The sequence below is a fragment of the Ptychodera flava genome, chromosome 16 (assembly GCF_041260155.1).
Source record: "Ptychodera flava strain L36383 chromosome 16, AS_Pfla_20210202, whole genome shotgun sequence".
Lineage (NCBI taxonomy): Eukaryota > Metazoa > Hemichordata > Enteropneusta > Ptychoderidae > Ptychodera > Ptychodera flava.
The window spans coordinates 10798192-10816944 of NC_091943.1; the positions used below are offsets into that span (position 1 = coordinate 10798192).

The window sequence follows — 18753 nt, forward strand, 5'->3', positions numbered from 1 at the left end:
TATCCTTTCGTTATTTTACTATAGAGACGCCATCGGAGTAAGAGCAGAACGTTGGAACACGTGTGGCAGTGTTAAATGGCTCCCTGACATTGGCGCCTTAACATAACAAAGAAATGAATGACTATTCTAAAAGGTGGTTTTTATTAAGAATCTCACCTTATGAAAATTGTACGTAGCTAGAATGAAAATATCAACCAGTGTACTATTCTTAGAACTGTAAGGAGCGCGTACCTGTATCGCATTTATTAGGGCGAGGATATGCCGATCACAATAAATGACAGTAGCTAGTGTTGTACGTGATGTGAGCATATTCTGACACTCTTGTTCATTCTCTAAATACGCCAGGAATACGGATAACGATTAATTAGGTAATGAATTTTTATTCGATATTTAAATAACCCAAACAAAGAAATCTGGACAAATATCTCTCTCTTGAAACATGTGATTTTCATAATGAATAGTATTAAATCTAACAAGAGTATGACTTGTTTCGTTATTAGAGATTGCGTTGTAACTCTGTTTGGACAACTGTCAGATCAAAACAAAGCATTCTTGGTGGATAATATGAGTAGTGACCACGCACACGAGTTGCGAAATATTATTGTCGTCGTACCTCCCACGCAGGAAACACCTATGTTTACTTGTAGTGGCGCGCACAGCCAACTCTATTGCTATGAATTGTCCAAATAGCATATTCTCAATTAAAGGTTAAGAGTCTCAAAAGTTAATAATTTCAAACTAGAAGAAAGCAAAGACTTACAAGCTATATATGAAGTGGAGTTATTTAAATGTAGAATAAGAGAGTGTAGCCTTTCAAGTTCTTCTGACCAACTGACCGCCAACGTAATATTTTCGCAAAAATAAATATAGCATTGACCGGAAACAACCATCATGATTACAAAATCATTTATCGCCGCCGCCCTCGCAAATTGGCGAGCATAAAAGCCGATGCACGATAGTAACGTAATTTAGTGTCAATCCCAGACAGAGTCGATGTACAGTTGACGATTGCTTGCTCCCTCGACCGTACCGTGACTGCCGTCCGTCAGCAGCCGGGCATCTTCCTTCACAGCTATATAGCCGCAATAGAGTTATCGGCTCAACCTCTACAATAGACTGCTTATTAAAGACCAAGTACGGACGAACCTGTGTTGACAACGCTATTGTACAGAGTTCTTCGACTAAAGTGACGTTTGGAAGACGACTCTGACCCAACGGGGTGAGTGGAACATTAAATATACATGTAAAAGTTTCTTTGATATATTATTTACACGCCTTGATGTGTGTGCAAATCAGTGCATTGATTTAAATAGCAACATCCGCAGAAGTTAGCCGGCCGTGTGAACAATGTACTCACCTGACCAGTTTCCATAGTTACCAGGTCCATTGAAGCCCTCCGTCGTTTTCGAGGTCAAATAGGCTTAACACTGGATGTAAAGTATCCATGCACGCACTGTATTTTGACTTTCGTTAAAAACCCTTTGGCGCTGGTCGATAATGGTAAATTGTTTGATAATGCCCTGCATGTAATTAAATTTCATATAGCATTAACTGTGAAGAGGCACGTCATAAAAATATTAGTACCTGAATACATTCCTGAATCTATGTGCCCTCCCAGCAGGAGACAATTTGCCCTCCTGGCGTCGGGCAAATTGTCACCTGCTCTCCGGCATAGAAACCCATGTATTCAGGCAATAATACATACTGCGGTATGCGATGAAATGTACTGACATACTAAATTGACATGTCATGTACTTGGGACGGTGGCAGATTTATCATTTTATTCCGCTGGCTGACATTCACTGTACTTATCATGGTAGAAATTTTCCATACTTTGAAGGACTGTAGGTAGTGCGATTGATCGCGCTTGTTTGTCGCGGGGATGGGGGGGGGGCAATCGTCGCTTATTTTAACATTGACATGTACGCATACAGTTCCATAAATACTTGGTATAACTTGCATTTCAAATATAGTTTCAGCAGAACTTGCTTGGTTTTTAGAATTGTGCGTCAAAGAAATCATTATCAAGTGTAGACCGTTATGTTCGGAAAATGTCATTTTCCTGAGGAACAACACAATCGACTAAATGAACCGAATTTAGTAGCTGGGTAGCTAGGTTTAGGACGGTAACACTGTTACAGCTATTCTAGTTGTTTGCTTCAGCAACAGTATTAGATAAAACATTGCTAAGCATCCTGCAGATCGGTTGCTCAGGAAGAATGACATCAACGTGTCAAAGTTTCTATTTTGCTCCAATTCTCGGTTACGAGCGTCTGCTGTTTTGCATTTCACTTCAAGAAAAGAATCCAAATTTATTATTGTTGATATTAACAAACAATGCAACCGCAAAAATGAATAAAAGGTGTTTACATTTCTACCACGCCTTTGTCTCTTTGCCTGTTTTTATTTCAGCTTTTCGTGTAGCTTCTCCACAGAACGTCCGGAATATCATAAATCAGGCCCGTGTCCAAGGATCATGGGCTGCGAACTTTGACCAGCAATAGCTAATTCTAAACGCCAATATTTACAAAACTGTGTCTCCAATTTCTTTGAGTACGTAAGTCGTTTATGACTTTGGTTTTTAGCTTCATCTGTCTTCGATTTAATTTAACAGATACGTTGGTGTGAATGACCTCTGCGCCTGATACTTCAAAAGGAAAATATCGTTTTTGTTGTGGAGCTCTTCAGCAGTCCGTGCTGGTCGAGAGAGCGTTGGCGAACCATAGGTATACCATTCGGAGAGCTGTCGCAATGGAACGAAGATATTTCCAATTTTTGGTCATTTGCGTGGGTAAGCAGGTTACATGAAGTATTAAGAAGTCTTGAACTTGTGTGAAACCAAAGAATTTATACATGAGATTGCACAATCAAACAATCAAATAATTTTCAATTGATCTTTATTTGGACAGTCAGTGACATGATGCAGCATATTGTTGTCAAGTACTTTTGCCATGGTAAATCACAACCGCAAACAAGGAGAAACATTTACAAAATCGAATAAAAAAAATCGCAATGAATAGAATTTAGAACAGCAGAAGAGAAACTAATAGTTTTGGTATAAATCTAGAACCTCGCGAGGAGATTGCATCGTTCTGCCATCATTAAGGAAAACTGTTTTGGAAAAACATTATTTCTCCCTATATCATTGTACAGGCAGGTCTTGGCGCCAGTTTGATCTAAGTTGTTCAACCTTGAGTGATAGGCAGTCCATAAATTGTGCAGCTAGTCACGGAAATGCAACAAATACTGTGCATTACATTATGTCTATTGAAACAGAACTTTTGACAAAGGTTTTGGATAAAGTACAAGATAATGAAATTTTCAAGAAGAAAAGTTACAATATAAATTCTTACTGCAAAATTGTTATTAGAGCTTGAAGTGATGAGAGACCAGCGATGTCAACTTTGAATCACAAAGATCAATGCAACTGGGAAATCGATCTGGTGGCAAAAATAATTCAACAAATAACAATATTCTTTTTTTGAAGTTTAAGTTTTAGATCTATTCCAAAGGAATGCGTTCATTATATTTCCTTAGAACATTAGGCAGAGGGTTCACTGCTCTATACATTTTGTGGATTGATTTGCAGCACACTTTGTTCCAGTAACCATCACTTCTGAAGGAGATGAGCAAATCACACAACGACTTGTCATGACCGTCCAAGAACATGAAGAAGTGGTAATTCGAGTGGAGGTCAAATCTTCTTTCCCGTTTACTGATGACCACTACATCTACACGAGGGTATATGTAGGAAAGAATGAAGACAATCTCAACATGCTTACAAACCCAAAGATATCCCTGAACACAAGTGAAGAAGTAAAAGAAAGTTTTGATGGATACAGTATGACTTATAAGCAGGGAATCTATGAACATGCAATAACAGTTGTAATCAACACGGTATCAAAGAAACGCGACGAAGGCGACTGGCGAATTCACACCATCATATTCAAGAAAGACAGCAAGAAGTTTTTAACACAAAACACGTACGGATTTGCATTGGTTGTCCAACGTAAAGGTATGTTATATTTTGTTTCCAATAGTTTAATCATTAATATCATGGGATATTTTCCCGGCATGAGTGTTCTCTATTCGCCTGACTTTCCTATGCCGTGTTTTACGCACGTGCAAGCACAAACATGACTTTAACTGTATGATAATGCCATTGCCTAATTATCGAAAGTCTTAATGATACGAAACCTTGTTGATTGACCAAATTTTTTTGATGACGTTTTAAGGTAGAACAAATCTGACGAACAAACTTTTTAGCGCTCAAAGTTTCCCAGTACTAAATGTAACTTTCAACACGTTATTATTATAAAAGTAGAAAAATTAATTTTCGCTATTTGTTTAACAGAAGCACGACAGCAATGTTGAATTTCACGGTATCGGTGTCTTTGAGGTAAATTGCTTGCCTGATCAAAAAATTTGCAATGACCCCGCCTTTCATTCTTTATTAGAGAAGAGAAAAAATGACAGTTCCCGTTAGCAAAGTGTAAATGAAAGTTTAAAACTTAAAAGTTTTAGAGCGAATTACCTCAATAAACTCAAGTCCTTATTCGTTTTGTTTTAACGTTAACAAAATCTTCCCGCTTGGTCTCAGAGTTGTACGAGCTAGTGTTTTCATGTCGTGCCATAGAAATATAAAATCATTAGAAAGCTTACGTTTGCACCCAGATTTATCTTACCGTTTACATTTTTAGTTGGAGCTGTAAAATATACTCTCAAGGTATATACTAAAAAGTGCTCCAAATAAAATTTCACCCATTTATAGTCTTGCACATTAATCAGGCTGTCTGATTGCTCTTTTAACTATCAATCGCTTTTATACTTCTTCTCCCTATGTAGATTCTTGGACAAATTGCAAAGGCAGGGGAAGGAGGAAGTGTAAAGGAAGCGAAAAATCAAAATCCAGAAAGCAAATTTTGAGAAGATTATTACGGAGAATGAAAGCGAGAAATTCGTAATGTACAGTGGAGTAAAGATTTCACTGAGCTAGGCCTTACGAGATTCGGTCGATTTGGCAAGATTATTGTATTGCGCAAAGGGCAAAATATATTACCACCATCTATATATTATTTCATTACGACAGCTGTACATATACCAATGATACAGTTTCGCGGGGCAGACAAAAGGTTTGATGTGTGACATGATGCCTTTCGGACAATTGGGCAATTTTCCAAGATAGACTTACATTTCGGTCTATTGTGCTCTGAAATACTCACCATCTAAGAATTGCCCCTTGATGGGATCTTTGGCAGCAAACATACGTTTTATTACTTTTAAAGAAAATCACGCCTATCTTCTGTATTATCATCTTCCTTTTTATCTTTTCTATCCTATTGTTTAAAGTCCCATTTTCTGTAACGTTTGATTTACCTCAAAGTATTTGTTTGTTTTTTGCGTAAATACATTTTCTTGTTTTACTCCAAACTGTAGTCAAAAGTTCTCTGTTTAACACGTCAGTGCGCGTGTATGTGTCCAATATCTGATGTTATTGGTAAAGGTGAAGTTTGGTACGAGAAGAATTTATTCGTCAAGAATAAAATTAACATGATTGTATACATTGCATTGTGTTTGCCAAGGCCTATGTTATGTCTTTCAACTTGCTTCATACTTTGAGACAAAGGATTGGATAATGCATTGCTTTTATGGAATGAAAATATATGAAAATATCTACGAACGTTTCAGCTTTTGTCTATTTAATGGTAATATCATAATATTAAAGTTCATTTCTATCTGCCACCGGAGAATCGCCACGAGAGAGGTCGTCGGGATAAATGAACCGAGTATAGACGCTAAGTCTTCAAAGTTACAACACCGTTTTATTCTTACGTGTAGAAGTGACATATCGATGGCGATGCTTACAGAAGAGCCCGCTGATGATAAAAAGCTCTTAAACCAAAACTACCACCCCAGTTCATAATCTCTGAGCTTACTAATAATTGCATATTCGATTTAAACAATTTTAATAATTCAAGGTTGGACGAACCATACAAAGTACTCTAAAATGATTATTTACATAATAATAAATGCGGTACACTTCAGAGCACTTCCAGTAAATTAATGAACCGCTGTCGAAAATAACAGATATTATTATAAGTGTTTACCGTTAAACTTCTATCGCATTTATTGACATGTCCGCTCCATGACGTCGTGGATGTTCCTATACAATAATAAGCGTATGTCTACATTGTATGTATATTAGCTGATATTTGGGTGTTAAATACCATCAACGTTGTGTTGTTTGACACTCCATCCAATTAACATATAATTGTTTGAATTCATAAAGTCAGCTTAAAGGGACTGTGATAAAATATATCACGGTCCCTATATTAACCTTTGTCATCTCCGTAACAATATTGTACAGGATCGACAGGACAGTGCAAGTTTCGCCGACTTCTCTTGAATATGTATTTTATACATTCGTGCCTGGTTGTATCTGGTTGTAGGAATTTGTACACAGAACAAAGGGTTTGATGCAGTGTATGATTACGGAAGGTCTGTTAGTTTAGGAGAGTGAAATATTCATTTGAATGAAACACCGTCATCATCATGAAGTCAAATCAAGAAGACTCTTCGCAGAGCTTTGCTCCGCCATCTACTGACGTCACCACTTCTGGTTCACACCGGAAATTGTGTCATCGTTTTCAGTGTTTTTTCCACCTGTAGGTCAAATGAAGGTCTGCAAATAAAAGAACTGTTGGAAATTTTCACCTCGGGAATAACAATACCGAATATGATTACACTATGTCATCGAAGTTGATCATAACAAGGCATTTGCATACATTTTGAGAGACATTTTGAATTTCCATGTCAACCAGTCACTAACTACGTAACTGAATTGCGATGGCTATGTACACTGTGCTGGTGATAATTATTCGACAGCTTGGCTTTCAAGTTCAGCTCATTTACAAACGTCAAAATGTTCGTTTGTCCGTAGCCGTCTTTTCGATTTCGTTCGACGTGAGGCACCGGGACTTCTTCAAACGGCTATTCAACACTTGATATGAGGGTACAAAGAAGCAGAGGTCATCAATAAAAATACACGAAACCCGTGTCATTTATTCGATGTAATTTCCTCGGCTTACACATGCAATTTATCTGATCACGCCAAGTTTATACTGTTAAACCTTTGAAATCGGTGGCCACACTTCCTAATAGAATGATACTATACTTTGTCTATAATTATGAGCTTTAATAACGTTGATCATGTTTAGTCTTGACACCTCTGATTTACCAGTGATTTACAAGATCAGGACATCATACGTCATACCGTACACTGTGCCTGCCACATTGGACAACAACACAAATAGTTACCCGTTGTCGCGTACATGTCAAATTTTTGAATCGCCTCATAACACGATATGTACTATGTGTGACTTTTCTCTGCTACAACGCTGTCATTACCAGAACCTTATCCACAACAAACAAGACAAATAACCATGCAGACATGAACACTAAACTATTAACACGTCAAGTATAGCAGAGGCGTATGCTAAATATAGTGATTGACATTGTCACTGTTTACAGTCTATCAAACGGGTGACAAAAGTTGCACTAAAATGACCCCATTGACTTTAAAACAGGGAAAGGGCGGCCTTTGGACTGAGGAAATCCCTTTTTATGAATAGATCATTTTTTTCAAGAATCGCCATTTAAATGAACAGCTGCATGGCTGTTTCCCACGCAGTTTGTGCATGGTAGAATACTGAACGTGATCCGCTCCACTGTCTATGTATTAACAGAACTGGGAAGGGATTCCGATGGTTCTTATTGTTTTTGTGCGAAAGTGAGCGTTTGTCGGTGTTTAATGTCAGTCTGTATATGTGTGTGTATGTAAGTGTGTATGTGTGTATCTGTTTCTTGAGTTATGTTCTTGTTTTAAAATTTACTTCTTGTCATCTTATCAAAAACAGGGTGACCCATGAATCTACGGCTGCCAGGCCGAAGAAACTGACCAGTCCCTTAGGAGAACTTACTAACCCTACAACAAACAGAAAACAATCATACAGACATGCACACTGACTGCTGATGCTTAATTGGCAAAGAGATAAAGACCCAATGGGTGCTTACAATAAACCATAGTTATTTTTCTTATTTTATTTGATACACAGATCAACGGGCAAACCCACTAACAAATCTGCGAAACAAAAAAAGTCACACCATCACAGACAAATGTACAAGACAACCATAAAAGTTACACGTTACACTAAATTGAAAAAACATACACGAATCAAAAAAGAGAACTGTTAAAATGACTGGATAAAATAGTTTTAAAACTACACACGCGTAGTTCTATACCACATTTAGAAGAGATATCGTTAAAACAGACATGTGTATCTGGGCACTGTTGAAAATTTTCTGCAATTAACAGAACACAAGTCTGGTTTAAAAGGGGTTTCTTGCGTAAATTTCTACTGGGGGCATAAAAGCAGATTTGACTTAAATATTTGGTGCATCATAATGTGAATGGATTATTTTGTATAAAAAGCACATGTCAAGGGTTAATCTTCTATTGTATAACTTAGGAATGTTCAGAATTCTGCAATAAAATGGGTAGCTGGATTTACTGCAGTGAACATTGAGTTTGCGACAAATGTATTTCACAAACTTAATTTGTACTCGCTCATTTTTTTCTGACAGGCCCTGCTGGTGGGGTGACCACACAACAGAGCCATACTCTAGAATAGATCTTACATAAACAAAATACAGAGAAATAATTGCTGAAATGTCATTGAATGGCTGGCAGAGACGCTTAATAAAACCAAGAGATTTGAAGGCTCTAGAAACAATGTTATTGATGTGAAAAGAATAATTAAGGTTGGAAGTAAGGTAAATGCCCAAATCCTTGACAACAGAGACCCGTTGAAGAGGAGTACCATTGGTGGAGTAATCAAGAGAGAAAATGACTCTTTCCTTAAGTGTAAAACTGATAAATTCACATTTACTGATATTAGGTGACAGCTTCCAGTTGTTACACCATTGAGCAAATTTGTCAAGATCTTGCTGTAACATGACACAGTTGTATCTGGGGTCTATGGATAAACCAAGTTCTCTGACTTATTTTTACAGTCTGTCAAACAGGGAATACAAGTACACTGAAGTGATCCTACGAACCTTACCACAAGGTCCGGCGCCCTTTGAACTGGGAAATCCCCATTAAAAACAAACAGGTCAGTTTCAAGAAATATCTCTATCAAGCGTTATCGATGTATTTTGACCAAACTCAAGATTGTAATTTCGAGAGATTTACATTACGGGAAGAAAAACATCAAACTGACCTTTAATTTACTCACAAAGCGCTACAAGCATTTTATGGTTGCTGAGCTTGGCCATCGATGAACATGAAATAAGCAGCTGTTTGTTTTGCACATAGTTGCCCAACCTTAATATTAACAGAATGGAACGGCTGCCAACGATAGAATTGCAAAAGTTAATATTAACAAAATAGGAACCGGCTGCCAACGATTATTGCTTTTCATTGATGGTGAACATATTCTTCATATAAAAGTCGAGAACGACACGAGTTTTTCGTTGAATTCATCATACACGTTGATTATTGGAAGTTTGCTGACTAACGCTAACTCGAAACGCGGCGTAAAATAATAGCAAATCAGCTCTTAAATGTTACTATGAAAGTGTATCGCTTTCTTTAATATTCACCACAAACATCAGGTTAGCTGACTTTTTTACACTGTTACAGAATGTCTTCCAGAGAGGAGTCATGTCTGGAGACATGAACGTCGAGTAAAACCCGGCTGTAACGTATTCCAACGTTTTCAAATGTGAGTAGTTATAGCTCGTTTACGTGGTAAACATGAATTACTCATCGTTTTGATAATTTTTACGTCTGATATAAAACGTGAAAGCATGCTTTGTTTCAGCTTCACCAACTTTGCAAAAAAATAGACACTTGAAAACAAAATAAGAGAAGAGACGGCGGCTTTGTCATCTTCACAGACTCACGCACATGCAACAGGAAAACACGGATTGTAATTGTAGATGTATGAAAAGGTCATGCCACGGACCACGTCCTAGTGACCCATTTTAAGAGGCACTGTCTGTAAAAACCTGCAAAAGGTGGCCAAGGTCAAATTTTCAATTCAGACGAAACATATCACATATGATAGGGCATAGTTTAACTAAGAAGGAATGAATTTTAATTTTTGTTTAAACGGACCCATTTTGATGTTACAGGCCATGTCACGTGATATGGTGAGGACCTAATATTTCCTTACGATTTTCCGTTTAAAAGGTTGAAAATTCTGTAAAAATGCAACATATTCACTATATTGTAGATTTTTAACTAACAGAAAGTGACCGTATAAGTATATATTTTTGTCATGAGTAAGGTCCCCTCAGTACGTCCCTAACCTTATATTGACCTTTGACCCTTTTCTGCCGTAGAGGGCGCTCTAATGCCAGAGAAGTGAAATCTGAGCAAATTTCAGCATTAAAAACTTCCAATTTTTAAAATTAAAAATGGTAACCCTTGTGCGAGATACCGTAGTGACATGTACATCATTTTACGTAACATGACTAATGTTTTGTGAATCACTTTTAAAACTTGCGGGCAAACAGTTATTTTTTATGTTATGCTGTCATGAAAAGTGATGCAATATTGCTACTTTCTTATTTTGATTTTACTAAAGCCTGTCTCAATCATTTATCAACAAGTTCGTTTTTTATACCATTGACAAAAAATAAACCCCAAAGCATATTTTCAAATTTACAAGCAACAACAATAACAACAACAACACAAGTAGCAACTTCGTGACACGTTTTATTTGTACCATACGAATACATATACTCCGGGTATATGGGTGACGAATTCATAAAATAATTTCTTTGTTATTATTTTCATCATCGGTTTATTGCTAACAATTTACTTTCGAAAAAATGGAATATGACATTTAACACACACACACTAAATAGTTTGAACAATTTCAAAGTCCAAACTGAACAAAATACGATGACACATTTCCTTGTAAGCTTGAAGTAGCCTGTGAGTACTATACAAATAATAGTTAGACTTCTTGTATGTATTGACTGAAAGTCTGTCGCCTTGGAAAATATTTAACATTAGGAAGTGTTTAGATACAGCAAACAAGTAAGCACTGCTTTTACTACAATTATAAAAATATTTACCGTCATTGGAACTGCTCATAGGATTCCTTGACGTTTGTAAGTGAAGACATAAAAAGCAAATAGTCCAAAGGTTTCTGTCACTTTGGGGTCAAAGGTTAATGACATTACGTAACCATAGCTGCAACACGCAGTCCAACGTAAACAATAGACCCGCTTGCCGCAATCCGGAAGCAGCCGCCGGTGCACTCCGAGAAAATTGGTGAGTATTGGCATTTTTATCCATGATATTATCAACGAAAATAAATTCGAAACACCAAACAGTTTTGTTTCTTTAGTTTTACAAACATCGGAAGTGAAATTCAGTGATAAAATCCAGGCAACCTGCATCGGTCGAAACAGCGGGAATTTCAAATTGGTGATAGCGATCCCGGTGTGTTGACTTGACGTTTATTTATCAAAATATGAGTCAATGTCAGTCAATGTCATATTTCAGCTTGATGACTTGATGAATCCTAGCAACGTACTGCTATCTTGAATTGCTGTGACATTATCAGCGATCACTTTACCTGGAAACATTTACCTGGAAACATAGAGGCAGTAGGGGAAACCCTGGCTAGCAATGCCCTGAGTGTCGAATGATTAGACCTACCGTCGCATCACATTATCAAATGCTGCGTATGAGAGCTTAGCCGTTCATGATTCGAAATAGGCGAGTGTGTACAAGTGTCTGAGAGAGGTACAAGAAAATAATTATTAGGAACGTAATTTTGTTTTATTCTCAATTCACAATAATTTCAGATCTACCTGTTGTCATGAAATGAATATCTCTGTCACAGCTGTGGGTTGTGATGTCGGCATTGCTGCCGAAAAAGCAAGTGAATGCCATGGATCGCTAACAGCCCTTGAATTGTGTACTCGAGACATCACTGCACATCTCAGAAGAGTTCGTCAGTCGAAAACTCTTGTCACTGAGTCTGAACTTATTCTCTTGCGAGCTGGTATTGACCATGATGACGTTGCTGTAGAAAATGTTTGCAACTATCATAGAGATACTCTTGGCACGCACTGTACAGTGAAAGGTTCATGTCAACATCCCCTCCACGGTGTGCGAGTATCAAAGAAACCGTGTGATCGAACGATTGGCGTTGATATGGTGACGCAAATAAGATTCGCCTGGGGTGTACATGTTCTGTTTGGTAGTGGTGAGTACTAGAGAACTAATACTCAAAATAAAATCCATGAGTATCGTAGTACTTAATTTTCATAAATATCCTGTATATTTTCCTCTGCAGTTTTTGTTCACCAACCATCAAAGATGGAAAAACATTATATTTTGCCGATTTTTTAAATGTGAGCTCCTTTGAGTGATAAGGGAAAGGTACAAATAAGCGATGCGAATTTAGAGTTTATAACAGCGTTTTCGTATAGCTTTGAGTTGTAAAATACTCCACACACTGTTACTCAAAACAAACTAGCAGCCGTGTTTTGCAACCAAATAGGCCTAACACAGTTCTGTTAAGTTTTGTCTCGCACACGTAGATGTATTAGCCCTGTCAATTTGGGAAGTAAATTTTTATTTTTTATTTTTTTTATCAGGAGTATGCAGGAAATGTCGTGAAGCTCATTCCAGTTGGCGTGAGGTTGCAGAGCAACGTGCTTTGGCAGACAGTCAGTCTTCATGTACTAGCACAAAACAACACAGTCAAGGTTATATGCCATCCCAGACATCAAATGAGAAACTCAAGGAGATTTCCCAGGTACACATTGTGGATTCGTAACAGGTTTTAAGCCTGGGCCCTCTTTTTAACCCTGTAACTTGCCTGATATACATCTATGTAGTATACTTTCGCATGTAACATAAGGTTTTGTTGTTTAAATGGGATCTTGTCTTCATCAATAAAAATCTTTGTTATTAATTTTCACTTTCTGGTAGCGCGATGGTGTCCTTAGGTGGATGTGACGTAAGAGTATGAGGGCCTATTCTCAGTGGACAAAATTATGTTAATTAATTTTAATGTGTTAGGATTAATTTATTAATTCTAACACATTAAAATTAATTAAACATAATGTTGACCAGGACGGGCCCCCATATAAGAGCCTAGTGGCTAACATAGTCTACAACTGGAGAAGCCTTATAAGTGTGAGTGCAGGGCACCTGTAGACTATGCTAGGCACTACGCTCTTACAACACTTCCTGTCTTCCACTATAACCATATTTTTTTTATAAAAAGAGCGCAATTGTGCCATCATTAAGTAAATAACAAAGACGGATTTCGCACCAGTCTTTCACAGATTTTTTAATTGATGATCACCGAATTGTTGGGTAACCTTCCTCTTTAGTAATGTTTGGTTATAGTATCGTTATCGTGTTTTATTTGAAATTCTCCTCTTGGTAAAATTCAATTTAATTTCTAAAATTTGATGACACATTTACATTTAGGTACGCGTTCAATAGCATTGATATTTGTTCTATCTGTTGATTTAGTTATTACAGGTTGATTCTGACTTACACCAGCTTTCATCTGATTAGTTGGGAAACCATACAAGATCGCACCAAAAGACGATACAAGGACATGTCACTTAAACTTGTACAATCGCTGCTGGAACTGATAGCACCTTCGCAGTCGCACAAATTATGGGGTCACATTCGTTCATATGATTTTGGAGGGTCTGAAGTAGACAACTCCGTGACAATTACATTGAACCAACCAGTCGTCAAGGCGATTGAAGATGCCTCATTACCACAAATGAAAACCCAGCTTCTGTCTTTGGTAGCTCTTGATTACACGAAACGAGAACTGTTACAATCGATAAAGAACGTAACTGTGTGGGATGTTGGTCGGGCCCGTTCTCATGCCAGGCAACAGGGACCGGGCCATCTAGTGGCGAATATTCCAGCATATCGACCTGGACGCATGCCAATGGAGAAAGTCGAACACTTCGTGCGCTTCATATTACAAACTCAAGTACGTTTAATTTATCCTAGTTCTGTTGTATGAGCGATAGCTGTTGGCGATTTTTTGCTACGTTGGTTTTGTATATTAACAGCAATTTCTTGGTCTACAGTCCTTTGCATTTTGAAGCATCAAGTATTTAGCTTGTCAGCATATAGAGTGTAACGTTATTGTTCACATCTGAATATTATTATCGACAGAAATTAATAATGACAATATTGGGTTATGCTCCGGTGACACGCTGGGTATTTGATATTATGACATGTTAGAGAAAGTGGAAAGAAAACGCAGTTGCTAAACATATCGAAATACTGAAAACGCTATCAGACGGTACATACCCGCCAAAATCGGCATTAGATTTACAATTTTACGTAATTTTTAACACACCTGTAAGTCAATTATTTACGTAAAAAGAACATTGTACGTTTTACGTGTATATATATATATATATATATATATATATATATATATATATATATATATATATATATATATATATATATATATAATCAATGGTGAAGTAAAAACAGTCGCACTTTTTTTTATCCGTTCATTTCGTTTGTACTTTAGGACGTTGCTTATGGTACCCGCAACCTGAAATTGTCGACAGGAGAAAGTGTCCCGATGCCAGACGTGATACGAAAAGTGGTCATTGGTAGGTTGATATCCCTGTACATGAGGTACTGTGAGGAAATCAACTATGAATGTTTGAGTGAAACCAGTCTATGGAGAATAGGTAGGGCTTGCAGTGCTTCACAGTTAAAGTCACTACAAGGACTAGACACTCTGACAGCCGATGGACTTGCTGCATTTGACAAGCTCGATCAAATCATAGACCAAATTGAAACATTTGGCCAAGAATCCGCGTGGTGTCGCAGAATTAGAGAACGAATTGCCAATGGTCGCAACTACCTTAAACTTGATTATAGACGTCACCTGCAACAGAGTAGTCAGTGCGCCGATCACTGCATTGCATATGCCTTATCTGACCCCAAAGCTCCAAAACTGACCGCGCAATGCACACATGACCATGACATGATGTGTCTACCATGTGAATACATTAAGACTCTATGTAGCGATATTAGAGAAACATTAACAGATGTCAATATTCCTGTACACATTCTGGATGAAGTACTGTTTGACTTAAACATTGTTAGCTTGGATATTGAGAAATGGAGGGCTCACATAGTACGTTCACTACAGCAAGAAAGGGCAAAACACAACATCCTTACACTAGCTAGAGGTAAAGATTGGATTGTGGTTGTATTTATGGATTGGGCAATGAAATTTGTACCACAGAAATTCAAAGAAACCATGGTCGATTTCTACGCAAAGAGGGGCATTAGCTGGCATGTTTCAGTCGTCTGTAGATGGGTTGATGGAGAACTTGGTGTAGAAACATACTACCACGTATTGGCAGAATGGAATCCAAAATTGGATTGCAGTTACTGCCATTATTCAACATCTACTCCGCCATCTTAAAAGCATCTACCCTGAGATAAGCACAGCGTATCTTAGATGTGATAATGCTGGGTTTTACCACAGCGCATCAACTATAGTAAGCTTGCCTGCCATATCAGCTGTCACTGGTGTCCTTATCAAACGCTTGGATTTCTCTGAGTCCAGTGACGGGAAAGATATATGCGATCGCAGAAATGCTCCTGTCAAAATGCATGTACGAAATTACATACATTCTGGCAATGATGTGGAGACTCCACAACAGCTCAAGAAAGCCATCGAGTCCTTTGGAGGAATCCAGGGAACTAGAGCCTGCTGCATATCACTTGATACAGAGAAACAACCTCCAAGTCCAGTTGGCCCGGTGTTTCAAAGTATAACAATATCGAATACATGAGGTAATATTTACATATAATATATAAATTTTATATAATATAAACCTGCCACAATGAACAGAAAAAAAATGCTGACATAGCCATTTCCTCCACCCAACGCAGAAATCAAATGATCTCCCCTACATAAAGATTTTCATTCTATCAGATTAGTTCTTCACAAATTGCTCACAGTAATACAGTTTGTTTTGTGTACGTGCTTGCAATATGTTTAAAATTGGGTCACTTAATTATAATCTAAAATAAGTATCTAATGAATTGGAAAAAAATACGTTACTGAAATTTCTATTTTAATTTGCCTTTTGCAGGACGGGAGTAAAATACTGGAGAGCTTATGATATCGGAGATGGGTTAGTTCACCATTTTTGTCGGTCAGATGACTCAGCTATATGTACCTTAACAACTACAGCTGATTTCGGGACACCAGATCTTGAGGGTGGTACAATTAGAATACATGAGTCTAGGTAAGAACTCAGTATTTACAAATTAGATGAGAGTGACTAAGCATTACAACGCAGAATAAAATAGGGCTAAGAAAACATACATTGGTTTCCCGCAACCGATATATCATATTCAACCAAAGAAAACAAACATAAATAAATGATGTGCATACGGTTTATATGCAAGATTTAAAATTATTCATGTAGAATTCGAATTGCGTTACCTACTTTCATATGACTAAAAGATTACGAGTGAGCGTTGAACTGCTACATTCTAATTAAACAAAACTTGAAATGTTTCATAGACAGTATTTGTGTTTAAAAATACCAAGGCCAAATATTTTTATGTCCACGTATGTCCGTGTTTGGTACTTTTAAGGCACTGGTGCAAGTGCTTGTATGGTTTATTGTTGTTGCCCGTATGTTTTATACTCACACCCGCCTCTTGTCGGGTCTTGAATAATGCCTCTCTGCCGTTTGAGGACCTCTATGACCCTTTATGACCTTTGACCTTATCAACCCTAAGAAGTTTTAGAACCGTTGTAGTTTCTGTGTGTGAACATCCTACACTGTAGTAGTGGGATTGTCAAAAACGCATAGTTTATTTTAATTCCTAAACATATTTAATTATTTTTAATGATCCTTAGAGAGGAACGACACAATGTGCAAACAGAACTCCCTGTTTACGACCGATGGGCGCACAGACAAATCGTTTGCTGACACCAATCAGTGATGATGTTGTGAGTGACAATGACAGCGACAGTGATGATGGATGCGATGTCGAGTTTTGGCAGTGTCCAGTACCCGGATGCTCCAAGTCATATGTCACTTATCAAAACCTAGAGAGACACTTGCTTATAAATAAACACAACGACAAGCTCCATACAAGACCTATCGTGATTCCATCAAAATAAAATGGGCTGAAAAAACAGCCGCCATTAATCCAATAATGCCATCTCATACCGATGGAAGGGAAACGCCCGTGGACCATCCAAATATGCCGTGTATGGGGTTTGCGTTGAAGAAACCACCCCACGGAAGAAGGAAGGATAAAGAAGTTAAACAGTGGCTAGAAGATGTGTTTGTTAATGGAGAGAAATGCGGTGTGAAGGCTAATCCCGAGGACACAGCGAAATCGATGAGGATTGCGAAAGATCAAGATGGCAAACGTATCTTCCAACCCCATGAGTGGTTGACAGGCAAACAGATCAAAAGTCACTTCAACGTTTTAACAGCCAAGAGAAGGTTGCATTCAACATCAACAAGTCTCTCTATGGAAGATCAAGAACTGGCTCCAGAAATTTAAAATGCCATTGAAGACATTTTAAATATGGAGTTAACGGAGTTGCAACACAATATCATCTCTTCAGTGTGCACGTAAAAGTTAAAAGAAAACTTTATCTACTTGGCTAATATCAGTGTGTGATATTGTAGACACACCTTAATGGGTTCACAGCCCTAGTAGATTAGTACTGTCACAAGTTTTCGGACAGTCTTAGTAACGAGACGGTGTTATTTGTGTAATAAAAATATGGGGTAATCGAGGTATTTTTTGGGATAGCATGCCGGAAAATGCCGAGAGAGTTTGACCGGTTAAGAAGGGCTTGACTACGCAGTTTCTGCGTAGTGAAGCTTCATTACGTATTCATGGTGACCCCTGGCCAGCTGTCAATAACTTTGGGGGCTTTTGTCTTTTGGCCTGCTTTGCATATGCGTCGTTGGACACGACCTGCCAATCACCCAGGTAGTCAATTAAACTATTAATTGACTGTTTACCGACCCAATTAACACTATCCAGCAGTATCAGTCATATTTTAATCGCGTGGCCCGGGTGGGCACAACGTAGGAACGCGTGTATTTCTGTGTGTACGTTTCACTAGTGGTGTTGTTTGTACCATCGTGTGTCCTTGTTTCACCTACAGCATTACCTTCAAGGTGACAGGCTTACTATTAAAGTTCAGTATCATTGCACCGAGTTCTGCCCACGGTGAAAACCACCTGTTTTGCCTACTAATTACTGCCCGTCGCTGCCCGTCCTGAATGTAGCCTATCTATAGCTACAGTAATCACATAAATCATTTATCAGTTTTGATATATACTCCTAATTTTAAGTTTGATCAAAATCGAGACCACATTCAAGGGCTATGCAGACTGTCCATGTAAGCACACACAGTGACAAGAAGGCGGCAAACACCTACTCACCAAGCACATCGAATCGGCGAAAAGAAGCATAAAAAGCTAGGCTTATCGCCAAAACAAACCAAGCGCTAACAAAAACCCATACCAAGCGGCCCTTTTCAGGGCCACCAAATACTCCAAAAAGGGAACTACCAAAAAATACGATAAGATGACATAGAACACACAAACACTTAAAAGAAATAACAAAAATCGTACACATAACAAACAACTGAAACACAACAT

General features: G+C 37.9%; 1 protein-coding gene and 2 long non-coding RNA genes across 5 annotated transcripts in view; 2 read left to right on the top strand and 1 right to left on the bottom strand.

Moving 5' to 3' along the window:
* The window catches only part of LOC139152798 (uncharacterized), a 165752-nt gene that overhangs the window by 29385 nt on the left and 117614 nt on the right, over positions 1 to 18753 (bottom strand). The gene's annotated exons all lie outside the window — the stretch shown is intronic.
* Positions 8976 to 13967, top strand: LOC139152801 (uncharacterized). 2 transcript variants are annotated; one of them, XR_011556709.1, is made up of 5 exons: positions 8976 to 9173; positions 9704 to 11347; positions 11887 to 12290; positions 12685 to 12845; positions 13574 to 13967. It is a non-coding gene; the product is annotated as an uncharacterized lncRNA (long non-coding RNA). The 2 variants fall into 2 exon arrangements; XR_011556708.1 differs by lacking the exons at positions 8976 to 9173; positions 9704 to 11347 and having other exon boundaries at positions 11670 to 12290.
* On the top strand, positions 14653 to 18157 carry LOC139114872 (uncharacterized). The gene is made up of 3 exons (XR_011547986.1): positions 14653 to 15898; positions 16201 to 16356; positions 16980 to 18157. It is a non-coding gene; the product is annotated as an uncharacterized lncRNA (long non-coding RNA).